The sequence below is a fragment of the Gopherus evgoodei genome, chromosome 10 (assembly GCF_007399415.2).
Source record: "Gopherus evgoodei ecotype Sinaloan lineage chromosome 10, rGopEvg1_v1.p, whole genome shotgun sequence".
Taxonomy (NCBI): Eukaryota; Metazoa; Chordata; order Testudines; family Testudinidae; genus Gopherus; species Gopherus evgoodei.
In genome coordinates this window covers 3,177,279-3,193,561 of record NC_044331.1, presented here as the reverse complement: position 1 = coordinate 3,193,561, position 16,283 = coordinate 3,177,279, and the positions used below count along the sequence as shown (strand labels likewise).

At 48.3% G+C, this 16,283-nt stretch overlaps 1 long non-coding RNA gene across 1 annotated transcript; it reads left to right on the top strand.

The window, feature by feature from the left end:
* Positions 1–558: 558 nt before the first annotated feature.
* Positions 559–15,155, top strand: LOC115659183. Its single transcript, XR_004002466.1, has 3 exons — positions 559–813; positions 4,894–5,135; positions 11,551–15,155. It is a non-coding gene; the product is annotated as an uncharacterized LOC115659183 (long non-coding RNA).
* The last annotated feature ends 1,128 nt before the right edge of the window (positions 15,156–16,283 follow it).

The window sequence follows — 16,283 nt, the reverse complement described above, 5'->3', positions numbered from 1 at the left end:
GGGGCTCTGGTCAGTTTCCCAGCCCATGCTGCCCGGGGTGCTGCACCCTGGCTCCCCCGAGGAATAACCCCCCCGTAGGGCCGGCTGCGGACCGAGCCCCGCGCTGTTCTTGCTGGGAATCACCCCACAGCCAGGGCAAGCTCCACCAGCAGCACCCCGGCCCTTTCCACGCGCGGAACAGGGGGTTCGGCTAAGGCCCCGCAGCCCAGCAGGGAAACACGCGGGGCGAGGTCCTGCCCACGCGAGAATGAGCGCGGGGGGGGGGGAATCCTGCACCTGCTCTGGAGGGAGGGAGGGGTGCAAGCCAGGCAGGGCTCAGAGCAGCCCCCGGCTTGCAGGGCTAGTCCCCATTGCTCAGCCCGCCCCTGCACCCAGCGGGACCCGGCTCAGGGCTCCGCAGATGCACCCTCAGCTCCGCGCCAGGGCAGCAGCTATTAGCACAAAATGGCTCCTCGCGCCCCACGTCACAGGCACAACCCACCCTGCCTTCCCCCCACGTGGGGCCCGCACCGTGCCACCACCCCCCTCTTCAAAAAGCAACCTTCCATCAAAAAGATCTATCCGACCAATCGGCGAGGGGCAGAGCCGGCTGCCTTTTGTCCATTGGCGGAGGCTGCCCGGGCTGCCACTCCAGCGCCGGTCTTGTCAGTCAAAGCCACGCGGGTGCCGAGCGCTGACAAACGCCGCCGCTTCTCAGCCTCCCGCTTGCAAATACTGCTTGGAATGGCTGCTTAATTAGCTTTGAATGGCTTTTCCTTCCAGCTCAAACAATCTGTCACTACCATGCGGGGAAAAGGAGCCATGCATAAAAAAGTAAGCAGAGGCTAAATATCAATTTGATTTTGTGTATCAAAGGAATATTTTATTTTTCTCCCTAGTAATGAAACGTATCAATTTAAATAATAAAAGGGGAAAGCACAAAAAGAAAAGTCGCGCGCACACCCATAAACAGCCCCCCCCCCACCCCGCAATGCACGTCTCCCCTGCAACATCTGGGGGGTGTAGGGCTACGGTGACCGGACAGCGAGTGGGGCGGGGGGGTAACAGGAGCCTATATAGGAAAAAGACCCCCAAATCAGGACTGTCCCTATAAAATTGGGACATCTGGTCACCCTATTTAGGGATCTGGGTGAAAGGGCGGGAGGTTGTGGGCCTGTGGTTACAGGGTCCGAGCGGGCCCGGTTGCTATTTCCCAGCCCCAGAAAGGAGGGAGGCGAAGACCAGCCCCCGGGTGCAGGTTTGTCGCCGCTAAGGTGCACTTCGGGCCTAGCACCGCGGGGGCTGGGGCCGTGGTGTTTGCACGGCGGAAGCGGGCTCGTCCTTCCCAGGCTGCAGGAGAACAGTGAACCCCAATGACCAGGCGAGCCCCCTTCCTCCCCGCCGCCCGACTGCAGCCCTTCAGCGTGGGGGTCAGATCCTCCATCAGACCCAGAGCAGGAGCAGAGCCCTGGTTGCAAACACAAACACACCCCTAGCTGCAAACACAGCCCGGCTGGGGCAGGCCCCGGACACGGGCGGGGACATGCATCGACCGGACAATGAGTTCCCAAAGTCCAAACCTCTCGGCCTCCCCCTCTCATTGGCTGCCTCGCCACTGTTTATGTTACGAGACGTGTCAGGGTCATTTGCTACTGGAGCGCGGACTTTTCATTGGCCGCCCCATGGAGCACCTTGGAGTCCGCCCCACGTGGGAGCGGAGTTCCTGGCACACGCACACACACACAAAATCATCAACCCAGTCACCGAAGCGGGAAGGAAAGTCCGGGCTGGAGTCCCCGAGCCCGGGAGCTGGAGCAGCAGCAGCCTTGCAAGGCAGCCACCTGCCGCCTGTGCTTTATCTCCCGCCGCCTCCTCTCGGGGTTGTTGCTCTAACTTCTCTCAAGCTCAGGATTTGCACCTAGGGTGACCAGATGTCCCGATTTTCTAGGGACAGACCCCATATTTGGGGCTTTGTCTTATATAGGCGCCTATTAACGCCCCCCCCCACCCCCCACTCCCTTCCTGATTTTTCACACTTGCTGTCTGGTCAACCCTATCTGCAGCCAAGCCCAGGACAAGGAAGTCAGGAGCTCTGACTACCCTGGCATCCTGGGTGGGTTTGGCTGGAAAGATTTGTGTTGGGGACTGGTGTCAGCATCACAAGCACATACCAACTTGAGCTTAAAGGGAGCAACTTCACTGGCTGGTAGCAGTAGTAGGATGTTACCCTCTAGGGGAGGAGCCAGCAGAGAGGAGCATGGAACATACGTTGCACAGGAACTCTGAAAATCAGTGCACTTTCCTTTTATTGAGGTGCCTCACTTTAGGTTTGAAAATACTGGCCTCAAACTCTTTGTGCCTCAGTTTCTCCATCCCAAAATGAGGCGATATTCCCTCGCTTACAGAGGGCGAGACAAGCACTTTGAGATCCTCATCAGGAAATTGCTATGGAAGGGCCAGGCATCGTGAATTATGTATTGAGATCATTATTGCGGGGCTTGTTTATGCCTCTGCTAAGTCTGGCATTGTGCACTCTGCAGTTTGTGTGCTGTGCGCTGCTCCGCATCCGAGATGGGACTGCATTTCGCTCGTGCTTGTCGGCCTTATTGTCAGAACCAGACGAGATTCCAATTCAAGTCAATAGGTGCTCAGCACCTCTGAACAATCAGCTCCATCATGCATGGCCTAGTGCTGTAAACATTGTGCACATGAGTAGATCATGAAGGGACTACTCATCCGGGCAAAGCTGTATTGGTGTTTGGAGGACTGTGCCCATATGCTCCAATCCTGTAGTTTGACTGATGCAGGCAGATCCTTTCAGATAAAACACACTATGTAAATTATTATAAAATTTAAAAAAATATGAACCTCGGCCCAGTGACTAGTGCGGTTGGTACTCACCTTTCCAGTACATTAATTTTGCATCTATAGCAGTTTGTGGCACCTATTTAGGCAAGAAACTTGATACGCATCCTGGGCTTGGATTCATTACATTTGTACCAAGGAGAGAACATTACTGCACTGGAATGATACCCAAGGGCCTGATCCTACCAAGGAGTTACTCCAATGCATTTGCTTACTCCCGCTTCTTGTCTCTTTGAAGCAAGTATACGTATAGTAACTGCTTTCAGGCTTGGGCCCTAAGACAGTAGTAAACCAGGTTTGCCAGTGCTTCCACTTATGTTACTCCACACTCATAAACCAAAGCAGGCGGTCAATACTACCTCAAGATATTAGCAAGTCAAGGTGGGTGAGGAGCTATCTTTTATTGGAGCAACTTCGGTTGGTGACAGGGACTCTGGAAGCTCACAAGCTTGTCTCTCTCACCACCGGAAGTTGGTCCCAATAAAAGATAGTTCCTTACCCACCTTGTCATTCTAATATCCTGGGACCAACACGGCTACCACAACCCTAATCAACAATCGTACGGTATTAGAATAGTGTCTGATCAATGCTAGGTGGGAATATTACCAAGCAAAGATGGCAAGAGTTGAAACCCACCCCCAGCAGTGACATATTTTGTGGTTGGTAATGCAGGAGTACTGGGGACTATCCTGAAGTGTTCAGATCGGCCCCGAGGAAAACCTACCTTAGCCACATTCAACATTCCCCAGCCTTCTGCAAAAGATGCTGACCAAGAACAGCTTGCTTCAGAAAGCTGGAGAAGCTTCCCTGCTGCCTGGCAAAGGAAGTAATGATTTATGATAAATCCCCAAATAATTGCCCTTTGTCCTCAGTGCTTGCTTTGGGTTTGCACCTTTGTTAATTTTTCACTAATAGGAAAGGTTAATTGATCTTACAGCAGGCAGGCTCACGGTAGTGCTGTATCTGCAGCTACTCCGGAAAGGTCCCTTTGTTTTGCTGAGTTCAGTGGGACTGATTAGCCAGTGTGTTTCAGTCCTCTGGGCTTGGTCCAGCAGAGTCAGTGAGAGCCTGCTGAACAGCCACACTTCCCACTGGCTTTGGCTGGAGTTGGGAGCATTCTCCATCCTGCTGAAAACAGGTGAAATAGAGAAAAGGGACTGTGCTTTCACAGAGCCTGATTCTGCTCTGACTGAAGAGAGTTTGGTTTTTGGTATTGACACGGGTGGGAGCAGGATCAGGCTCTTCGCTGAGGATTGAACACCTAGAATCTAAGGGTGTTCGAAATAGGAAGAGGTAGCTTACTAAACGAAGGTCTGGATCCCACAAACAGTTATGCATATAGCAGTGGAACTGTGGGAGCAGATAGGTGCTTGCAGGATCAGGGCCTAAAGTGCAATAATATTATTATTTGTATTACTGTATGCTGGACCAGGACGCCATTGTGCGGGGTGCTCTGCGGGCACAGAACCAAAGGACAGGCTCTGCCCCCAAAGAGGTAACATGCTAAGTAACTTTTCCTGTCTCCCTGTCCTAGCATCAGATCATATATAGTGCTGGGACATCAGGTCACTTTCATATAGGTGCATAAGGCCCTGATCTTGCACCGTGGACCCGCTGACTTTTGTAGGGCTCAGTGTAGCTGTAAGGTCCACTTGCCTGGGTTGTCTTATGGGATTGGGGCCTAAATGTGGATTTAGATGGATGATTTTAGGAACTCAGGATTGAAAGTTTTGGCCTTAATCTCTCTGTGCTTCAGTAAACCAATCTATAAAACAAGGATGTTATTTCCCAGCTCCTAGGGATATTGGGAGGCATAACTGATTGAAGAGCTAGTCTTTTTAGGAAAAGGGGGAAAGGAAAAGGAAAAGCATCCTCCCTCCCCCACCTTTTTAGAGTGGAAAACAAGATGTTTTTGCACTGAAAGTTAGTTATCGCTGGCTTAACACATTACACAAACCGTTCCATGGTATTTACATAGCAATTCTGTTTTTTATTTAATGATTTCCCTAAAATGATTATAATTTTCATCACTTTCTCATTTCATCTTAGCTCCAGTCCTGTTGAGATGCAGTAAAGTGACCAAGAATGTCCGTTGCTAATTGATACTTAGCACACCGGTGCCATACTGAAATAGCAGATTTTTGATTGTAGGTTATTAAAATTTACCTGGTTCAAAAAAAGCCATTGGAGAGGGAAGGAAGTATTTTGGATCACATGGATTTAAAAGTCTATTTAAATGGATGCTTTCACATCCTCATTATACATCAGGCTTTCCCCCTACCACTTTCCCGGTAAGTTATTTTTCTTTTTCTATGTAGTGTTTTCATGTGACCAGACAGAAAGTTAGCATGAAAAGAAAATCTCACATTTTTAACTGAATGTGTTGTGTGTGTTAGATGGCAGCTTTCAAAACAATAACAATAAAAATAACAGTTTTAACTTTCACTTTTTCTGCCTAAAGGCGCCTCAACGTTCTCTCCGGTGACATGGATTCTGGGAGGGAATCCTACACCCAGGAAATAAGAGGATGATAATGTGTATTGTACTGTCAACTTGTTTCTAGTTTCTTCTGGGCTATGAGACTCCTTCCAGTTCAGATTAGTAGTAACATACTGTTTCCCTTAAGCCTGAAAGCTCCTGGGTTATTGCAAAGTCAAGCTCTGAGGGTTGCAATATGAAACAAACGTGATTAGCCCACATAATGTGAACAAGCGTGACTGGAGCATGGTAAGTTGCATCTTCCGTTCTTAAGTCTACAGAAACAGTGCTGAACCCGGAGAAGAGTAAGGCATCTGAAAGCCCCTCCCTCTTTTGTGACAGTGTGTAAACACTCCTGACACTGAAGGAAAAAAGAAAACCAGAAATAAAACAACCCCAACTAGCTCTCTGCAGAGCATACTGTTACTGGAGGGTTCTGAGAGGTTTTCCTTTGGTTGAGTCAAGCAAGAGGTAGCAGATGTCAGCCAGCATGAGGTTCTGAAGATACTCAGGGAACTGACAAAGGTAAGAATGGCATCTGAAGGCCAAGGCAGAGTGCAAAGAGAGGTTCAAAGGGTATCCAAGGGGAGTGCTTACGAAAGAGCAAGACTTGCCGGGTGCATAAGTAGGTGAAGATTCTGTTCCAGCTGGATGTTGATCTCAGTAGAGAGGGTGAACAGGCACAGGGCATGCCAAGACCCAGAGTTTGACTCCCACCTGGTCAAGGGGATGTTGTTGCGCTTTTCCATAGACAGAGAAGAACCAGCCCAAATGGCTTATTTTGGATTAAATAAACTGCAGACGCACAATGAACAGCAAGCGTGAAGTCTCCGTGGGACGGCAAAGCATGTGCCAGATCGGTCACAAAATGGCAGCCAGAAAGATGCTGTAGTAATAATGTAAAGGCACAGCACTTGGAAAACATCAGCATGACAGTTACAACCTCCACACACCACCGATGTCGGTGTCGGGAGATGGAGATACAGGGGGGGAACGTGGGGTCACTCTGTGTTTTTTAGTCTCTGGAGAACTGTGTCCATACAAGGAGAGGGCATGTGATGGTCTGCCTGTGATTTTGCATAATTGCTGATCTGGTGCTTGACACTCAAGCGTGTTCCAAATTCGGATTGAAGCACATTGTGAGAGCTGGGGCGAGAGGGGTGTTTGCTCAGTTCCCATCTAGCCTGTACCTACAACCGGCGCACCAGAGAGAGCTTTACAGAGCTCAGGAAGGAACAAAGACCGAAAAAATGGTCCGAACATGAGGGCCAGGATCACAGGAATAACTGCAGAAGAAAAGCACCTAACCAATTGCCTGCACTCATGCAGCCTTCGGGAATGGGTCACTTCACTCAAGGAAAAGCCAGCATGTTCCAGTCATACAACGGCCTAATGTTAAACCAGAAAAGCAAGCTATGTTCTGCCTGACCCTCCAGGCACGTGGGGGAAGGAGCCGGGTGCAGACAGTGGGTAAGAGCTGTTATTTATGCCCCATACTGGCCCCTCCCCTGCTCTCCAGGGATCCTTTGACCTGCACAAGTCTTGTCTACACATACAGCACTGCTGTAGCATTTAGTGAAGACGCTGCCTGCTCCAACAGGAGGGCTTCTCCCATCAGCGTAGGAACTCCACCTCCTGAGAGGCGGGAGCTATGTGGACAGGAGAAGCTGTCTACACCAGGAGTTTGGTCGGTATAACTGCGGGGTAGTTATACACCCACAGACGTCTGTAATGTAGACTAAGCCTTTGATTACTCTCAAACAAGTGGGCTGAGACCCGGAGCCATCCACAGCAGCTGTGCACCCGCATCCTCTCCTATTACTTCAGTTCTCTGAAGCAGCAATGTGCAGATTTGTATTTAGGATTTTTTCAGGGGCCGCTGGGCAGACTGAATAAGGGTCAAGGCAACACTCGGTGCACTGTTCTTGTGACAAAATAACCCTTTGGGATAGAGAGCATGAGCAGTTTTTCCCATTGGCAAATGGCCTTTGCATCATGAAAACATTTGGTGGTGACAGGAGTGCAGTAGCTGCTCCAGCTAGCTGGTGCTTTCACCCAACGGGACACCAAACACCACCTCGTAGGCAAGACACCTACTCAACTCTGGATCCTTCACAAAGCCCTGCTGAAATAGTTCCTGCGGGCGGCTGAGTCTTGGCAACAGGACATTTCAAATTCACCACTGGTGTGGAAGGAAAGCCCTGGTCACTGCAGTTTGTAAGGCTTCCGAGAGAGAGTTTGGAAAGCGCCCCCCCCCCCCCCCGAATGAAGAACCCATAGTGTAAGGGCCAGATCCTCAGCTCGTACACCTCAACATAGCTCCATGCGGGCCCTGCTGGAGCCGTGCTGAATTACACCAGCTGAGAGGCTGACCCAGACGCTACACTTCTGGTGTACACCTGATACTCCATTGGCTGTATTGCCCAGTTCCTGGCTTACTCTAGCACCGTGTTGAAAGTTTTGTTATTTTGCACTAGTTGTACTCACCTTCAGATTTGTGTTTATTCTTGTCATCCCTAAATAAGCCAGGTAAGAGTCAAACCCCAGCTCCATCAGATCAAGTTGATTTGCTTGTTAGGATGCAGCCAAGAGAGGCTGGGAAATGGTTTAATAGATCCATAGATGCCAAGGCCAAAAGGAACCATTGTGATCAGCTAGTCTGACCTCCTACGTAACACAGGCCAGAGACCTGCCTAGGGTGACCAGACGTCCCGATTTTATCAGGACTGTACCGATATTTACTTGTTTGTCCCGATATTTTGCACTCCTGCGCAGAGGCGGAGGGGGCTCGTGCCCTTCACTCAGCCCTGGCCCCGCCCCCTCCCTGCCCCATTGGATCCTTCCTCAAATCTCTGCCCTGATCCCGCCTCTTCCCCAAGCTCGCCACATTCCTGCTCCTCCCACCTCCCCCCCAGGCTTGTGCGAATCAGCTGTATGGCGGCACAAGTGCTGGAGGGAGGGGGGAGAAGCAGGATGTGGCAGCCCGCTGAGGGGAGGCGGAGTGAGCTGATGCTGTGGGGGGCGGGGAGCTGCCGGTGGGTGCTCAGCCCCCATCAATTTTTCCTATGCTCCAGTGGTGACCCCCCTCCCCTGCCCTTGTCCCAATATTTCATCTCTCTCATCTGGTCACCCTAGACGTGCCCCACACTAATTCCTAGAGCAGAGTTTTTAGAGAAATGTCCCATCTTAATTTAAAAATGGTCAGTGATGGAGAATTCACCACGGCCCTTGGTAAGTTGTTCCAGTCGTTAATTACGCTCATTGTTAAAAGCCCTATAGAAGTCTCAATACATAAATATCTATTACAATAGATGTACATACACACAGACAAGGTGGGTGAGGTAATATCTTCCCTGCCGAGCTCACAAGCTTCTCTCTTTCACCAACAGAAGTTAGTCCAATAAAAGATATTACCTCACCCACCTTGTCTCTCCACTCTCCTGGGACAAACACCACAACAACACTGCAAACAATGCACCAGCGGGTACACCCACTAATCTGAGTCAAGTTACTGAGTCAGTTCTATTCCCCATCTCATTTCCTGACCGGCTTTAATAGGGTAGCTCACCAAACATAAAAGCCGCGTTCATTGTATGCAACTGTGTGCACACAGCCACCACATAAGGTAGCTTTATCATTGACAAGTAATTCCCAGCCCCAGTCAATAGTGCGTGTTTACATTAAAGGTGACACTATCTGCCCTTCCCATAGGGCAAGACCCTGCCTGCCAAATTTCCTTTAGCTTTCAAGTTTATCTAAACAAGGATTTCAGAGCTGGAAAGGCAGGGGAAAGCATACTAATGAGGGACAATGGAGGAGAGCTAGGAAAGCTATCAATCAAAGCAAGTTTATTTTGCTTTGTTTTGAAGTTGAATTTTATGAGCTCTTGGTGGTAAAGCTTTACAGGCCTCACAGCAGCGAAAGTACAATCCTGTAGGTTCTTCATGCACTGAAATCCCAGGGGGAGCTCAGCAGAAGCCCTGCATGCAGGACTGGGCCCAGTCTTTTCTTCAGTGTTTGCTTTATTGGTATTTTGAAAATTTAAGAACAAGCCTGAAAAAACAGAAACCAAAAGCACTCCAGGCAGCTTGCTCTATAAATCTGGGGTTTTCTATGCAGAGTGAACAGACCCCTTTAGAGCTTAATGACAATAAAAGAGAAACAATCCAGCTAATATTTTCCCATTTCCCTACCTACTAATAATGCCTGACTCTTATGTAGCACTTTAGTAATAACACCTTAGATTGCTGACTTAGCAGGAAGAATCCTGTACTGCTTTATGGACCACAGCTCTGATTCAGCAAGGAACTTGTGCCTGTGCCTCACTTAAAAGGCAGTGGGATTTACCTGAGTAAAGTTAGCCCCAGGCATAAGGATCTTGCTGAATCTGGGCCCACAGCTGCAGCACTTGCTCATTGCAGGAATGCAGCTGACCTTGGGGTAGAACATGGCAGCCATTCTTCACAAGAATCACTATACAACCATTTTCAACAGGGGAGGTGAACATCATCTACCAAAACTACAGGGCTTACCCTGAACTGCAGGACATCAGGGAACATGGAGAGCAATTACAGCTGAAAACCGGGAAAGCATCCCAAACAAATCTGTTATAATTAACAGCTAGAAGAATAACACCAGTAATACCATTAACAGCTTCAAAAGCCATTTGCAACATAATGTCTATAATTAGACAACATACAGCAAAGACTGAGCTGAGCTATTCACTCAAACAAACCGCAGGTGATCCTTGGCCCTCCGAAGAGCAGCCCAGTCATGTCCCTAGAGAAGCGCTCTGGTTGAATGTCTGGCCGTGTTTACACGCTGTGCATGAGCTAATGGAATGTAGCTCAAACAGTTGTTATTCCAGAACCACACACAAACATTTGGCAAAAGGTTCACTGCAGCTATAAATGAGATCCAGGAGAGTGAACAAAATCTAACACTTCACGATCAACAGTTTGAAAACAAGACAATGATGCTCCAGTGCATGGGTCCCATATAGATCTGTCCCAATTCAGAGTCCAGCAGAAGTAAATCAATTTCAGACAGCATCTGAGTCACAGTGTACCACTGAGATTTTCCGGTGCAACTTCCCTCTTCACTTTTAGGGAATGCTGAAGTCTCTGATTGGGACTGAAATATAAATCTAGTGCATCCAAATTCCAGATGCAGCGTTGCAGGATATGAGCACCAATGAACCTGATCTCCTCTTGGAGTCTAGCAAGATTTTCTCTTTCTCAGCACGCCAAGCGCTGCAGCAACAACAACCAAACACATTTATGAGAAAGCTTTGTCCAGGAAGTGTTGCTCTTTGGACTTCAGGTGTAGTCATGATATTTGAACTCACACGTGTACTGTAATGCCTCTCAGCTGAGGATTTCCAAGTACTTACCAAACAATTCAGCCTCACGATGTGGCTGTGAGGGAGGGGATGTATTATTACACCTGGCATTTCATAGATGCGTAAAATGAGGTGGGGTTTAAAGAGCTTGTTCAGAATCCCCATGTGAGTCAATGGCAGAGGATGGGGCCAAAATCCAGGAATCTTGGCTCCCGGTACTCCACTCTAACTGCAGCTGTCAATGCCATGAGGTTTCATTTGAACTTCCTCGGCACAATTCCATTTGTCCTTTGCTGTATCTTTTAACAGTTCCCAGATCTCTATATCTAAAGATACCCAGTGTGCACTGTCATGCACGGTGGAAGGCCCACTGTTTAATGTCATGGGTATCGGAGAAAGAGGCACAGGACCAAACGCTGAGAGCACAGACAGGTGAGTCAAGAGATTAGATTCTGTTCCTGGACAAGTCACTTAGCCCAATCTTTTCAAGAGCAGCCCCTTATCTTTAGGGCCCAACTTGGGACACCCGAAAAGACAAGTCTCACCTGCCCATTGTGTCCAGGGGGATAACACTATCCCCCCTGCCTCTCACAGTGCTGGGATGGAAGCTGGCTTTGTTAGTGTTGCACGGTGCCTAGAGATCTGCAGATGGGAGGTACCAGGTGAAAAGCCCGAGTATTTACAATGGCCCGGTGGATGGGGAGGGGCTGCTGCATACACACATTGGAAACTGATTGCTATGCCATGTCTTGCACATGCTGGGGTTTTGTTGCATTTTTCGTTTTAGAAAAACAATGTAGAATTCTCAAATGTACAAACAGCTGATTGAAAACAAGCCGGCAGTCACCTCCTACAGTGCATGAAACTAGCGTTTTGTTTTTAAACAGGGTCTGGGGATATCTTGTCGGTACATGACTCACTTCAGCCCCTTGAGAGCAAACCTCTTTCCTGCAGCTGGCTACGGAGGGACGTGTGGAGGCTTTGAATCTTCTCTGGGGCCATTGTAAGCCTACCGAGTTGTCTGGTGAGAGCAAGGCTTTAATGGGAGAAGATTCCACTGGAAGGCCCACGAAGTGTACACAGGGCATGAGCTAAGCTGCTATTCTCAGCCGCAAGGTAAAGATCCATGGAGACAGAGACGGCCCTCCGTAGTGTCACTATGCTGCTGTTCCCAGGCCTTTCCACCACTCTCAGGGCACAGATCCCAAGCCTTATTTTCTCAGCCGTTTAGCATGTTGCGTACACACCTGTTGGCCTTACGTGCCTCTCTGAGCTTGGAGTCATGTGCTCCGTCAGCAGCAGGCAGTTTTCAGTTTGGCTGCAGCACCAGGGTAAAAGAGGATGCCGCTGTTCCCCACCCAGGAGCATGCACGCTCCCTGGCAGATTGGACACTTTTGTAGGTAAGGTCCAGAATTTATCAGGGAGGAGTATCTTGGTGTATTTCAATTCAAGCAAAATAAGCTACTAAGGTGGGCTTTCAAAAGAGCAGTGGGTACAAAGGGCTCTGAGGAGCTAGGCTTAAAGCCATCCTGAGCCCAACCATGTTTATCCTTCAAGATGCTGGATTTCCCTTGAGCTGAAAAACTAACCTCCTTAAACTGAGAGAACCTTCTGCAGTCTCCTCCAACAACCAGAGAGAAAGGAAGAAAAGAAAACTGGCAGGAGCTGGCCCTCCAAACACCCCAGTGCTCCCAATTTTGATGGCACACGGAGCTAGATTTCCTTTGTTTCTGGCAGAAATGGAATTCACGGCATTTGAAATTCCCACACACTTAAGGCAATGTCAGTATACTGTACACAGCAAGAAACTGCATTCAGGAAAAAAGTGAGATGCTGTCCCTATTGTGTTATAACAAATCAAAAACAACCCCCCCCCCATAGTTATCAGAGTTGGTTGCAAGAGGAGACACATTCCTCATGAACTTTTTGCTAAGAGCCAGGGCTAAATCCTGGACTTGAAGTCAAAGGCAAAACTCCTCTTGACATCGGCAGAGCTAGCACCCCCTCAGTTGCTCATAAGAGTACTCCCACTGAAGTCATTGGGGCTAGTCATGTGAAACTGCTCACCAATGGGAGTTAAGGGTTCACATTCTGACCCTCACGTTCCACTATCTTCATTCCCGTTGGGTAGGACTTGCTTCTGGCTGTTGTCCTATTGATTTCCACCTGAGCAAGGGCAGCAGAATCTGCCCCTCTCTGCAGTGGCATTCGCTACAGAGGAGTATAAAGCTCCCATTGAAAAGGCGACCAGGCTGCACCACTTGAGCTGCTGCGTCCAGTGGGTTCAGAGCTCTAAAGGGATGCATGGTAACAAATAACAAATCTCATGTGAGCCACAGAAGCCGGCTCCTTTCCAAAATACCTGTGGAACTCAGAGCTGCACCCGGAGAGACGACGAGGAATTAGCATGGACGCGCATGGAAAATGGAGACCATGGAATGAGAGAGTTCTCTTAAAGAGAGAGGAAGAATCGCCCCTCTCCTAGTACTTCAGGGGACAGTGGGTTTCCTTTCCTTTAAAAAACTTCACCCCCTCGGGAAGTGCCAGAGGGAGAAGGGCTGGTGCGAGGAATGGAAGTTCTAGGGTCTGATTCTTATTTATACGAAGGCTCCTTTACACCACTGCATCACCAAGGGGCCTGAAGGCTTGAGTAAATCACATTCATACCTGGTTTAAGGCCCTTTGACGCTGCCAAATAAAGAGGCCTTCTGCTGTACCTTTACTAAGCACCCACTCTTCCTCAGTCCCTTGAGTGGTCCTTCGGGCAGGTTTCGTTGTACAGCCACTCATGAAGGTCACACGGTTGTGGCTGGGATCTTGCTGATAGAAAGACACATTGGGCTGGGTCCCGACAGTCTTTATGCCAGCACATCAGACAAGGCGAAGTCAGTGGGAATTTGCTTATAAAAGGATTGGGTCACTGGGCGATGCCAACCACAAACATTGCATGGCAAATTCCCCTTCAACTCTGAGAATAGCTCAGGCTGATTAACCACGCCATAGCAACTTCCTCTGGCACTCCAGTTTGGGAGGCTGTTCTGTATGCATATAATGTCTTAAAGAAAATGATTGTGGCATGGAAGGTTTAAGAGGTCTGTTCAGCACACACACCATACCTGTATTACCAGACTTTTCAATACACATATTTACTGGGCACTTATTATAGAATTACAAAGCAGATTTTGCTTTTTTTTAATGCTAGCCTCCTATTCATATAATAGGTCAAAGTGACCTTGAAGAAGCCATAATGTCCATCAAATTGCGTACAAGTTAGTGATAGGAGAGTTTACACACTTCTGCTAAGGATTCCCTCCCTCACCCCCCAGTTTTGTCTTTTTAAATTGCCATGGAACAGAAAGCTGAATTTTATAGGTATGGATTTTCTAAGTACCAGGCAAAGAAATTATACCTTTTAAAACACGTGTTAAGTGAAAATCTGTCACTTCTGCCTGCATTTTATTGGCTATTAGAGTTATTTGATCTAGGGCCAGATCATGCCCTACATGAGAAAGAGCTTACAGAGGGAACTAGGAATCCTGTAAGGGTTTGCACTTTAATGCATGAACATTTTTCTGCATTGACCTCAATCTCTACTTTAAATAGCAAGGGCTTTAAAAGCTTAAGGCAAAGATACATTTTGACTGAATCACACCCCCAAACAGCAGCGAGTACCTGAAGGAGTGCTGCTGGCAATAACTGCATCTCTCCACCCTGGCACCATCTTTACTCCTGCCATGGCATTACTGCAGCTTTGTTCGGCTGTGCATTATAATGTGTATCACATGGGATCCCAAAGGAAGTCTTTAGTGGATCATGCTCTTCTGCTGACTTTTCTTAGTCTTATGCGTCAATGTCCAGAATATTTTATTTGTATCATGTAAGCTACATATCTTTATATATGTATATTGCAACCTCAGGTCATACACTATTCACCATGCTTGTATATTACAATCCCGTTCCTCTACCATTTGGCTATCTCCATTTTAAGCTCCTTGGGGTAAGGCTTGTCTACAAGGAAACAGTTAGCATGGCCTAGTGGACAGAAAACTAGATTGGGACTCAGGAGACCTGGTTCTAGTCTTGGTTCTGTCCCTGCTCTGCTGGGTGACCTTGGGCAAGTCACTTCCCCGTCTGTGGGTATGTCTACACAGCCGATGTCAAATTTAATGTGGCTGTGAAATCACGGCTCCAGCACTGGGAGAGCTCTGCCAGCACTGTAATAAAATTACCTTTGCGAGGGGAATAGCTACCAGCTGAGTGAAGAAAGTTTCAGCGTTGTAAGTGGCAGTGTAGACATGACCTGTGCCTCAGTTTCCCCATCTGAGAAATGGGGATTTTGTGAGGTGCTGTTGATGAAAAGCACTATACAAGAGCTAGATATTGTAACGGTAGCTCTGTTTGTTCCCCAGCATAATGGGGCCAATTGGTTAGTCATTACCGCATGTAAGTAGGGTACATAGAGAAAACAGTGCATTAGCCAGACATATCTAACAGGAGGGGTCATGGTGTACTGCTGACTTGGTTAGTTTATCATTCTGATAAAAGATAATAAACAATCTTTGTATAGCAATCTGTTAGCATGCTGGTCCTCTCTATTCAGGGTACATAGACTGGGGCTTTGTAGAGCTGCTTAGACACATTATATAGATCCTCCCCGCACCGCTCAAGTACTAACTGGGAGTAAATTATTTGGAAACCTACTATTTCACCAGAACAGCCATTCAAGTAGCCTAATACACACATTAGAGTCTATTTGCACTTAAAAGAAGTGGGAGGTATTAAATCAGCCTCTGGCCAGATTGTCATTGTATAAACAAGAGCTGTTAACTCCTACTTGATAGCAGCGATAGCAAGAGAAAAGAAAACAACCTACAGTATCATGACCAGCCTGACACAACAGGTTTTATGTTGGGTGGGGGCGGGGGGGGGGAGCCAGAGTTCATGACTGTCTGGGCTGGTGTTTGGTTATGTTGCACCAGGGACTTTCCGTATCAGTCAGTCAATCTCTCTCTGCAAAGATGAACTGATGAGGCTGCTTTGCTGCCTGAATTCAGAGATACTTTCAGATCCATTTAATAGTCATTTAAAATACCTTTGACCAGGGACAGCATAGGGGGTTGAGAATGCAGAGTGGGGGAGGAGACCACACTAGCTTTTCTCTTCATGGGACCCAGGTTTGACTGCCTGGCTCCACTCACAGAGGGAAAGGGTTTGAAGGCCTCAGTCTTGTCTGTGAAAGACATTTGTCCACCAATAAAGCCTGGCAGATCATGTGGCCAAATGATCTGGCTGTTCAGGAGAGGCCTGGGCTGCCGGGTTCCTGAGTTAGTGACCTAGCAGTGCTACCTCCCAGCTCCAGCAAAGCATTCCTGGCCCAGGCACTGAATCCCCACCACTCCTATGCACATAAATGAGATTCTGTGTATTCCCTGGTTGGCTTTTAAAGTCAGGCTGCATCTGCCCTACTTGCACAGGAACACAGAAGTATTTGAAGCTGGGATCCCAGATTGTTTATAATAGAATCTCAGGGTTGGAAGGTCCCTCAGGAGGTCATGTAGTCCAACCCCCTGCTCCAAGCAGGACCAATCCCCAGACAGATTTTTTGCCCTAGAACCTTAA